At 39.0% G+C, this 12,187-nt stretch overlaps 1 protein-coding gene across 5 annotated transcripts in view; it reads right to left on the bottom strand.

Moving 5' to 3' along the window:
- Window positions 1-11,251, bottom strand: part of ahnak (AHNAK nucleoprotein) — a 47,059-nt gene extending 35,808 nt beyond the window's left edge. For 3 of the 5 annotated variants that reach the window (XM_064328140.1, XM_064328145.1, XM_064328144.1), the window contains exon 1: window positions 10,974-11,251. The gene's annotated coding sequence lies outside the window, so the exon portion shown is untranslated. Of the gene's footprint in view, window positions 1-7,657; window positions 7,675-10,973 lie in introns of those variants that run through there. The other 2 variants (XM_064328146.1, XM_064328141.1) reach the window with 2 other exon arrangements.
- Between the last annotated feature and the right edge of the window lie 936 nt (window positions 11,252-12,187).

Genomic DNA, 12,187 nt, shown 5'->3' with positions numbered 1-12,187 from the left:
GAAGGGTACTGGATAAGCTTACTTGGGGCCAATAGGACATTATCGTGTTTGCCATATTTCGTAGCAGACAAGCCATACAGAGATACGCATGGTGGGAGTAACATCCTTCTGGGTGGTATTAAAAAAACGTAACTAAAGTGTGAAAAATCTTCTAATCACAGTCACAAAGCAGAAAATAATATGTCGACTCTCAGACCTGAACAGAGATACTAGTCTTAATCCGCAGATTCCTCCGCTGCAGTCATAATGCTAAATCTGCAGATCTGAGGATTAGCGTTGCACATTTTTTCCACTAGAAGACACTGGCGAGGCTGAAGTCACAACCAAAGAAAGAGAAACACTTTGTTGACTTAGTTTCTATTATTGCCTTGGTTAATTGTGTCCTTTAAAAATAAGACTCATTTGTGCCTAATTACTGGTTACAAATTTATTTTGCTAAGGGTCTGACCCAGCTGCACAAATTCTTTTCAATTTTGGGCAGAACAAATTTGTCATCCACAAAATTAGCTACTGCTGTTTTTGTCTCCCTTAACACAAATAACCTTTTTCCTTAACTGAGATCTTGCTCCAGCATGGTCAACTTTCACATGGGCCCAACCAAAAAGCCATGCGAGTCTGCTGACGCAGGCATAGAAGGTAAATATGGTTTCATTATAAGACAGAAATCCAAGAACAGGAGCCTCACCCACATCTAATCTCACAGAGTGAATAAAACTACAATCACAATTTCAATTCGAAGCCACAGGGTCGGAAGGCAAGGCGTTTGAACCAACTATTCTGGTTTGTTCTGGGAAGAGAAAAGACAATCTGAGCTGTAAGCAAGTTACATGCAGCACAGAGCTGCCCCAACACAGTCAAATACAGCCTGGGCTAGCCACCAGACACACCCAAAAGCTGTTCCTCTTTCCCAGGGTGTGGCTGCAGTGGACTGCTACAGCAAACTAACTGAATAACAGCATAGCCTTCACAAATTTTTCATGGCTGACTCATCATCTCGACCCACAACTTGCAGATATTTTTAAAAATGCACAACAAATGAAAAATTAAGACATCGGACAATTAACAGTGTTTATTATGGCCTGCCAATGTGGCTGGCAAGAAAGGTGATTATTAATAAACAGTGAATTCTGGAAAACAGCTTTTTGAAAAAGTGTGAATGAAGAATTGCCCTAGAGCATGTTAGACTGGTAACTGCCAGATCTGAACAATGTTGTCAGACTGAACTGAGTGTAACAGCCCTCTTGGCTATTCCATAAATTGTACAGTGCCCTTCATCATTTTGAGTTTCTAATTTTTAAGCAAGCATTCAGAGGACTTAAAGGTCAGTAGATACAATTGACAAATTCAATTTATGGTATTTGTCTTTGCAGAGAAGAAAATATCTCTACAAACATTTACAATTATACCACTGATGCTGTAAAAGGGATTGCAAGTATTTGACTTTTCTGAAAGTTCAGTATACAATCAGCTAGATTTAGGAAAGCATTCAGCTGCAAAACATGAATAACACTTAACTCTTCTTCTTTCTTTTAGAGACATTCAGGATACTTTGGCACCTCAATCAATTTCAAAAAATAAAAAACTACAAACCCCAAGAGTTTGAGTCCAAGGTATTTACTTTACTACATGGTTAATATTTCTCTCAACTTTCGAGGATGGAAAAAATCTATTCCATAACTTTTTATGACATGTATATTCAAATAAAAAGGAAATATGAATGAACCCATTTTATCATTTGTACTGTATCTATAGGCATAAATTACTAAAATAATTATGCCACATTGTTCTGTCTCTATCTCACACATACGTTTTACTTTTATTTTTTAATGAAATTATTACTGTGGCCATTAGGAAAGCTTTGCATTTCTATGTACACATGAAAAAGTTCAATGAACATTTATATATATTTTACAAATTCTCTGTACACTTACCCTTTCCCCTTCTCTCTGTTCCCTTCTGCTGTTGCTATTTGTCTTCAACATCTTTCACAACCTCATATGCATTCTTTCAGAGTTGGAACAGCTGTGACAAGCTGTTCCAGACAAGTAAAGACAGGTACATAGTAGTACAGGCAAGCATCTATAATATCCATTTTAATACACAATATCAAGGTACAAAAAAAAACAAACAATGATATGGCTTTGTTCAGTTCATGCAACATGGTTTGTGCACTATATAAAGACTAAAATATTTGTATCATAGATACTTATGAGCGTTTTATGTTGGTAGCCAATTAAATTAAGCCGCTCTGTATTATTAAGTCTGACCATGTAATATAATTAGATCTAGACCGTGTGTAAAAAGGAGAGAGCTGGGCAGAAAGCACTGAAAAGACTAAAGCAGAACCAGTTGTGACCAGGCTTTCTTTAATCTTGAATGATTGATTCGATACTGAATTTGCAGAGGAGGAGGAACTCCACTGAAGTTATTCATATACCATGCAGAAAAGGATTATAATGAAGTAAATGTGATTATATTGCATTAAAATCAATATACTGTACTGACAATGTAAGCATTTTACTATTTATTTTTAAGAAGTATTGCAGCTGCAGTGTAAATTGGAGGTTTCTCACTGCTTTCATGCTTGTTTTTTTCCCTACTGTTGACCTGTTAACACATTTCATCTATTTAGGCACTATTATCTAATGTCTTTACCCAGCCACAGTACATTATGTAGAACGTTTTTCCTTGTGCACAATTATCACAGAGACTGGTTAAATACCACTATTGCAAATTAAAGCTTTATGTACTTGTGATCATTTTTTCCGTCCCATCTAAGTCTTATTTACACAAAACAGTGCTAATTTGTCACTTTCACAGTCAACAGAGGCAAGCAACTTAAGATCTGGTTAATCCATTAATAGGAAGAATCGGATATGTGATTTGCAATTCCAGTTTTTTATTTATATAAGTATGAACTGAGTTTTGAACATCCATAACACTATATACTGGTTGTTGATTTCCCTCAAAAGTTACAAGTACAGCACTTATTAATTTTTAATTTGTATTTTTGATTGTGTATGCATGCATAACATAAGTTACTGTCCACCAAAATGTTTTCAATTTTATTTAATTGCATATTTCATGAAATATAATTGCCCATTTACAATTATTAGGGAAATTATCTCTGCAGTTTTTACTACATTGGCAGTTTAGGTGCCAAAGAAAAATCTGTGCATGTTTAGTGAGAAATGACTGTAGGCTTTCCACAGCACAGATATTATTCCCTATCCTACAATAACCTCTATAATGCAAAATACCTTTCTAAATTTACATTTCAAATACAGCTCCCCCTGGCATTTTAAGCGTCCATTCCCGAGAAGCTTTTTTGAATGCTGCATGCCATTCTGTCAAGAAGAAAAAAACAAAAAAAAACAGTATGATGTTACAAACCAACACATGGCATATTGCATGTGTGCAGTCGAAGGTACCTTAATTTATCAGTATGAAGTAGAAAAGGCCCTGGGGCAAACTGAAGGAGAGTGAAAGCCTTTGTAATTATTCTTTCCAGCCCTGAAGCAGCAAGATGAGCCCAGTCATTCATTATAGTAATGAATGTCTACATAAAGCCCTTTCTCAATTGAAAGCCATCTCAAAAAGGAAGCCATCTCTGAAGGACTTTGGGAGGTAATAAACACCAGCTAACAAATGAAATGCAAGAATTACTGATACACTGAAACAACAGCAACTGCAGCTGAGAACAAGCGAGCCATTTACACAAACCCATGTAAGTCATTGAAAAGTGACACATTTTAATGGCAAAACTGATGTCATGACCTCTATGTCCATGATGAACTGCCTTGAGAAGAGGTGGAGATTCCATATGAACTAAAACTATTCTTTAGTACTACTGTTCAAATGTTTTCCATGGCCTAAGTTATGGGCCAAGGTAGGGGTCAGAAAGTTGACTTGGTGCATGTTTTGGGGGGAGGAAGTAAATGGGCTCATAAATAGCTTATCCTAGAGAGAGAGACAGAGAGAAAGACAGAGAGAAAGACAGAGAGAGAGAGAGAGAGAGAGCGCGCAAGAGAGAGAGAGAGATCAGGCTCTATGTGCTCAGCGCTGCACATCCATTCCCACTACAGTCAAAGCACTCTAAGCATGCTCTGTCACGCTTTCAGAAACCATAGCCACTGCAATTTGATACAGCCTCACTCACACACACACACACACACACAAATATCTGCTCAAGTCAAATTTGGGATTTACCAATATAGCTTTTTCCTTGACTGTTGATTTTTACTTTGGACAAATAGCATTGGGGGTTAGGGGAAAACCCAAAGCATGGAAACAGACACACAAGAACTCACACACACAGGTGCAGACAGGCACGCACACATGCACTTGCACTCAACATGCACACACACACACGCAGACACACACACACACACACACACAGTTGAGCATGGCACTGCGGTGTGCCTGCCATTCTGTTCCCGATCCGCACTCCAGAGGAATGTGAACTGCTAATGATCAGAGCACTGGGAGTAAACATTGAGCTATTCTCATCACTCAGACACACATCACAGGACTGACAGCTTCCATTTCACCCACAACAAACTAATACCATGCAACCATCTTCACACGACTATCTGCAAAGGACACTTAACTACAATGAGTCTGGATAAGTTCTCAAAGCATTTTGTTTTGACATTTAAGACACCAGTGGCATGATAATACAGTACCTAACATAAACTGGCTTGCATAAAGGAAAAATAACACACTGTCAAGTTGTAAATACCTTTTTGTCCCATCTCTAATCAATCAAATAATCTAGTTTTTTTCAATAGGAATCCAGCACCACAGGTGATCACATTGACCTCACCCACACAACCGCTTTGTACGCAGTGAAAATAAACCAGACTTTACAAAAAAACAAAAAACAAAAAAATACACACACACCAAAAAGGGCAGGCACATGTTCCAACAACAAACACTGACCCCATAGGTCCATTATGTGTCACAGTGTTTTATGGAGCTGACAGGGGTCAATACTTCAGAAAGCGTAGGCAATCTCTGTCGATCAATCAAGGACTTGCAGCACTAGCACTGTTTTGAACACAGACTTCAGGTTACCGTAAATTTAACACCTGCTTTGTGTACAACCATGGCATTACTATATAAATGCAAACTGTCAAAAGGACTTCCACATATAAATAAGAATGCTCTTTTTCCAGGCCACAAAGAGCATGCATATGAAAATACTGAGTATGGTGTAATGGTGTAGAAGAAAATTGAATTTATGAACACAATGAATTTATCAGATTTGAATTTTTTACTGTGGAACATGCTCAATTTTTTTAAACTGTGAATTCAATACATTTGAATTTATTCACATAGAATTGAATAGTTCCGATTTCACATATAAAAAATGTAGCTTCCCAAAATTCAAATCTTATAAAATCAGGTTCCCAAAAATGCAGGTCCCATTTTTTCAATGCCTCAAATTCAGTTTTTAAAAATTCAGCTAGTAAAAATTCAGTTTGTAAAAATTCAGTTTTAAAATGAGTCTAGAACATTTGGGTTACTCAGGAATAGGAGTAGAATGTGAATGGAATCGATTCTACTTGTAGCCAACAATCAGTGTGAAAAGGGCCAATCCATGAAGATTCCACTTGATAACCTGAGACCAGATTCACCTGCAGCAGACACATACAGCAACTCTAACATTAGCAAGCAAGCCATAAATGGTGAGTGCAGCCTGTTATATTATCTATCCATATGTCATGCAATGTGTAGCTAGTCAGGCAAGTTTTATTGCCAACAGCTAGAATTATATATGTAAATATATAAAACAAACCAGGAAACAAACATTAACTAATGATGAGAAGTTAAACAAATAAATGTCACGCACAATATACTTGATAAGGAAAGCCATTCTTATTTATAACCCTGGTGCACATATCACTCTTCCTATGGTCTTCCTACCCCTCACAGTAGCCTGCTCCCTGCTGTTAAATTTCCCTTGAAAACAAATATGAAAATATGCAGTCACAAATGGGACAGAAAACTCATATCCCAGCTAACACAAAACGTTGCCACAATGTTACTGCCATTTTTGTCGATGTTATAACATTATCTCTATAAAGAACTAAAAGTACATTAGAAAAATAGGCTTTTCACAAAAAAAAGAAGTGAATAAAGAGAACTCCTGCACTCTGTGTGCTACTTGCAAGTAGCTACTCATTACTTGCAAGTGCAGGAGTTCTCTTTTTTCACTTCATTAATTATTATTGGGCTTGCTTCCAGCCCACTCTTGCTATCTTTCATATTTTTATTTTTTTTATTAACTGCACTTTCTGCCCAATTTTTCTAGCTCTAACTAGTCCTACAGTTATTGCACTACATTCAAGCTTTTTACACCAAAATGACCGGCTAGTTCCAAACATTGTTGCTTGTATTCAGATTTTTGAAATATTCAAAACTTTTTTGAAATATTCAACTTTTTTTGTGATCACACCATGGAGAGTCACTCATGGACATTTAGTGAAACGTTTTAGTAGGACGCATGCGCATGTGGTCACTCACGGCACTTTACTTTACGCCTAACATTACTTTAGCTAACCGTAACCCTAACATGTTAGCGTTTCGCCTACTTTAGTTAACCTAGTTAGCGTGTACAGATGCTATCCTGCACGCATGAGTAGGAGTTACGGACACACAGCTACAACCCCCGTACGGATGCTGTCCTGCACGCATGAGTAGGAGCTAATGACACACAGCTACAACCACCGATACAGATGTATGGACACACATACACTACAACCACCGATAGAGGTGTAGGCTATGCGGACACACGGAGGACAATAAATAACATTACAGAGGTGAGGACATGCCATAGCTAGCTAGCTATATAGTTAGCCAAGTTTTACTCATGAGACTTTTAGGATATGACTAATCCCTGGAACATAATTGCTACTTGCTGATCCCCGGCTGTATATGTAACGCTACGGTGTGCCGTGGGTCTGGACGGTTTTGTGCTTCTGAGCTATGCGCCCTCATTGAAATGCATTGAGGCTTGAGGACAGTGCCAGTTGGAATTTGAAGCAAGCCCACAAAATTCCTTTGGGAATTGTAACCTTTCTAGTTATATTAATTATATTAATTTGATATAGCCTTGCTACTACATGGCAGCAACATTGTGAGGATGTTTTGTGTTAGCTGGGACACTCAAACGCAAACCCTACCTTACTGTAAGACTCATTTACTAGAAAGAAAACAGGTGCACATGAACTATCAACGACCATGGCAAGGACAGTGTAACCCATGCAGAAACAAGCTCACACACTCCCATTACAGGTCCCTGAAAAAGGGAAGGGGTTTGCTCATAACAAGCAACACAATTCACTGTGGGTTTAACAACAAAGATTGTATTCACCTCGGATAAACCTTTCTCGATTTCCATTGCTCTTTATAACAAGGATTGTCTGAATTGGTTCCAAATAATTTCTATTAAAATTAAGTGACTATGGGATCACTTGTGTAACAACAATGAAGCCAACCCCAATTTGCACTATGTCCTAGTTCAATTACCACTAAAAGGCACTTCTTGCAAAACAGTTGTTTCCTGTATGTATTCACAAAGCCCACCTGTTAATTCCTTTTTCTGAGGACAACACACAACAGCACCAGCGATAATGGCACAGAACTCAATTACCTGTTTCAGAGGAACTGGGCTCCAGTGACTGTAATTAATGCACACGTCTGCAAACAAAAAATACAGTAGCTATTATTTGATCAAGCGCAGACATTTTGTGTACTGGTTAATGCTCATCTGTGCATGACTCATGAAGTGGGGCTTGGGGCGGGGATGTGGGGGGGGGGGGGGGGGGGCTCAGGGAGGCTGGTGTTTTCTGGTACTGAATAGGCACAGCCAGGGCTGGAAAAACATGATGTGTTTTCCAGTTCTGATGTGACTTTCCAAGATATGTTTGAGACAAGTTACAACAAACACCACTGGGAAAAAACACTATTGCCACCATTACCTAAGTTTTGCTCTCAATCCGATTAAGATATGTCAAATTATGTTCCTATGGAATCTTTCCATCTTTAAAAGTACCATGTAAAAAACTTCTCTTTTATTAGCATTAATAACAATAAGAATTTAAGCAACTTTTCAGGCACCATTTGAATGAATTAAGAATAGTAAAGCCAAACTGAATTTTGCTCTTTTTTTAAGGCAAGAAAATTAATTACTCATGTCCTGTACAACACAGAAAACAATAGTTTCCTAAAGAACAACTACCCAACAAGCACAAAGTGGCACTCATCTGTTTCACCTCACAACTTTGTCCATTTGGTTCAGATCAGTTAACCCCCCCCCCCCCCCCAACACCATCGGGTCCCCTCCCTCCCCTTTGACAGGCCTGTGAGGAAACGAGGGAGGAAGTGTGTGAGACCCCTGGCTCTTTCCGCTTCACATTGCCACTGAGAGTCTCCATGCCTGGCGCATGCCAGCTTTCTCTCTCCCTATCGGGTGCAGGCAGGGAAAAACCATAGAGCTTTCATGCTGGGCGGGGGGGGGGGGGCTAATGATGAAAACGCAATCAAATTAATCTACAAAACAGTCACACAGCTCTCTTCCTGGAGACTGTAGGGCTTACCCAGAAAACAAAGGGAGGGCATGACAGCCAAGATAAAGCAAGAGAATATAAAGTTTACATGATATTAGTTTGTCACAAGCAAGTTTCAGGGTGATATGTATTCCAGCTCTGAAGTATCCCAACAACAGCACAGCAAGCTGCAGTGGCAGATGCATCGGTGTCAGACCTGTAGGTGGTTTCTTAGAAAACGTCAAACATTTTCTTTAATATACTGTGTGAACTTTGGTCCACTGTCTGTATACTTTTAACTTTCCCCAATTCACCTCTCAGCATTCAAGTCTTAATCAAGTTATTGGAAACTTCCCCTCTTAAATTTCTATAAAGTATTTCTTCATGGAGTCATTTAGGGTCACAGGATGCCATTAATGAGTAGATTCCCTTGTCCATTGTTAACTTGCACTGCTAACATTTTCTGCTCTGTTCTTCACTTCTATGTCTTGCTTTTAACTGGAACAACTGAGCTCAATTGCCTAACAGAAGACTGCTGGATAAGAGTGTTGATTTCGTATTCAAAACCCTGACGCAGCTCCCATCGTCTTACGATGACAACACATGCAATTTAAGAGTGCCAGAATAGCAATCATTCCAGTACATCAAGGTATAATTCATGGTTAACATAGTCTTTTTTTCACTTAAAAAGCAGTAACTTCAAGACTGGGCCCAAACAGTGGCTAAAGCAGGACGTTAGGCTGCAAACCTTTTTGTGCAGGCATAGGGCGTGGCAGAGTAATGGGTGCGGTGTTTACAAGTTGAATTATACACATTAATGGTTAATTTAATATATGTAGTATAGAACAAATACTTCATTAATGTGCTTCATTTTCTTTCTTCTTTTTTTTTTTTTAGTTAGTTGGCATATGAAGCCGGTGATTCATTGCGCCACGTCCACGTGTAGAACATTTTGTGTAAATACCCAGTAGGGGAGAACGAGACATTTTTGTTCGTTACGCAGTTTCTAAATCACCTAAGCTGCAACACTACATCATAAAATAGTTTTTGAGGTCGCCTTTTAAAGTCTCGCTATGCCACATGCGGATAAAACATATCGTTCCTTTTCCTTCGTGAAAAGACTTGCTTCTCCACTCCGCCTCAAAACCTGGTTTCAATTAGCAAGTCTTTCCAAACCACTACATTCCATAAGTCTCCACCCCCCCTCCCTACCCTCACCATCCCCCCCCCCCCCCCCCCCCCCCCCCCTCTTTCCCTCTCCACACCCTGGCGAAGATCCCAGGTTACGAAAATCGAGGCAAATTTGAGGAGAGAAAGTCCTCCAAGCTCCACCCATTTGGAGAGGCTACGTTGACTTCACTAAAGTTTTGCTTCGAGAGTCGTTGACATAGGAAAAACTCGCGCGTGAAACTTAGTAGCCCCAAATGGGGTAAGACAAATGCGTGTATAAATAAAGCGTGTTTTGTTGAAATATACTACCAAATATTAAACCCGGAAAGGCATACAACAGCTTCGGCAATACATCAGTATCCACTGACAACATTTGCAATCAGGGCGTTAGCTATTGTGTACCACAAATAAGAAACTGTAGATAGGTACTGTAGCATTATATTGCAGGGAAATTTGGGTGTTTCCCTCGACGCGCAAAGGGTGGATGAGGGCGTGCGGGATCACACACGCCCAAACTAGAAAGCAAATAATTAAAACAAAAAGTAGGGGTAAAAAGTGGAATAGACTAAAGAACACGTTTTTTAAAAGAAGAAAACACACTCTGTAACAGCAAACAGCACATTCTGAAATGACACTTACATAAGTGGGGCCATTACAAACTGCGTACTTTATAGAGTATAGACAGATCATTGCTTAATATGCTGCAGATGTGAAGTTATGTTCTTGCAAGCAACAGTAAATTACTTCCCGTACACTTTTAACTTGTTTTATTTGGAATAATTCTATTTGAAAAACAGAGATCGCACAGTTTTCATGTTCACGTTACACCACACAATCGGACGTGTAAAAGTGTAAAGTAACCGGCGCAATTAAAAATAAATGTATTGATTTTGGTAACTATTACCACTCAAATAACGAGGAAAACATGTATGCTGTATTAAAACGGGAAAACAAAGCGCAGATAAAAATGCAACTCCCTTGGGCAGACACACACCCACTTTTCCTAGTCTTCCAAGTTAGAAAACTAAAGGAAAACTTAAACAAGCTCATTCAAGTCATTCGAACGCTGTTTAATGTTGCTGTAGACAGTGTAACGACATACATATCAGTCGAATATAACGGAGCTAAATGTATTTTCACAAATTAACCTTGTCATTTTGAGACAACTCCACAACTGGTAAATAACACAGCTATCACGCATGAGCTCTAACCCACATGTTACAAAAGTGTTATTTTAATGTTAACACTTACCGATAAGAATTCCTTACAGACAAAAGTTTCAGCACATCTGCATGCGCATCTTTCGCCTCTCTCTGCTCCTTTTGGTGTCGAGCCTTGCCACGCAAAACAATGCGTAAAATTATTAATACGTTTCTCTTGCTTTCTACTTTCTCGCTCAAAAGTTTCTTTTTAGATTATTTTAACTGTCTCCCCCCCTCCTTTCCTCTCTCTCTCTCTCTCTCTCTCTTTCTTTTTCTTTCCTCTCTTTTCGTGTCTGCGTGGCTAATACTCCGGGCTGTGGAGAATAGTTAGGCGTGCAGCAGGGTAGGGCTCTTGAATTGGGCGAGGGGGGGAGGTAATATACGGTGAAATAGGGCGTGGTCCTCAGCATGTCGATTCAGCCCACCCAGTACCATATACTCGCACAGTCACACTGCCGTGATTCATCAGGGTGTCGCAGGAGAGTCAGACAAACCGACTTTAAAAATATACGAATCGTTCGTAAGCTTCGATTCTGCACATGTATGTCTATACTGCAAGGTCTATTTTGGCACAACCTTCACGAAAAAGAAAATCTGCAATATATTAGTATATATTTCGCCCATTTAGGAAGTTAGGAAGTGTGTCTGACTGTACTCCTGATAGTTTCCCAAACGTTTAGAAAATCAGTAATAGCCAGCGCCATTACAATTCCAGAAAACCCTATTTTTCACATTGGTTTCTCAATAATTAGATTTTCCATTTGCTGTATTATCTTTGCAAACTTTCAAAAATAAATGTGCAAGCTGAATTCAATGTTATACACTGCTCAACAGAGATATTTCAAGTTTTTTTTTCCAAACATTATCAGCACTAGATCAGGTGAGCCCTTTATCCAAACCAAAAATGTACTTTGTATTAGTGGATAACCAGTTAAGAGGAATACTTGTCAACTTCACAGATGCATAATGTGATACCTGCAGCAATGGTACAGTGAAGTGACTTATAATTCAAGTATTTTTTTACATTATTGCTCATAGTCACTCCCAAGTTTAGTTCAGTGCAGTGGCTGAAGAAAGGGTGGATTAAGCAAACATAGGATAGCAGTAGTGCACGTCTTTGTGGAGTCGAACAGGGAGTGGCACAGAACTGCTACTTAAACCAAGGGAGGTTTAATTCTGCCAAACAACATATAATATGGAGAAGAGTTTGTCCCATTCAACAGAAGAACCCCATTTACATGGAGACTGCACACAATGAGAGAA

The sequence above is a fragment of the Anguilla rostrata genome, chromosome 3, assembly GCF_018555375.3.
Source record: "Anguilla rostrata isolate EN2019 chromosome 3, ASM1855537v3, whole genome shotgun sequence".
Taxonomy (NCBI): Eukaryota; Metazoa; Chordata; class Actinopteri; order Anguilliformes; family Anguillidae; genus Anguilla; species Anguilla rostrata.
Note: the sequence above shows the minus strand (reverse complement) of the source record. Positions and strands in the feature narration are given on the sequence as shown.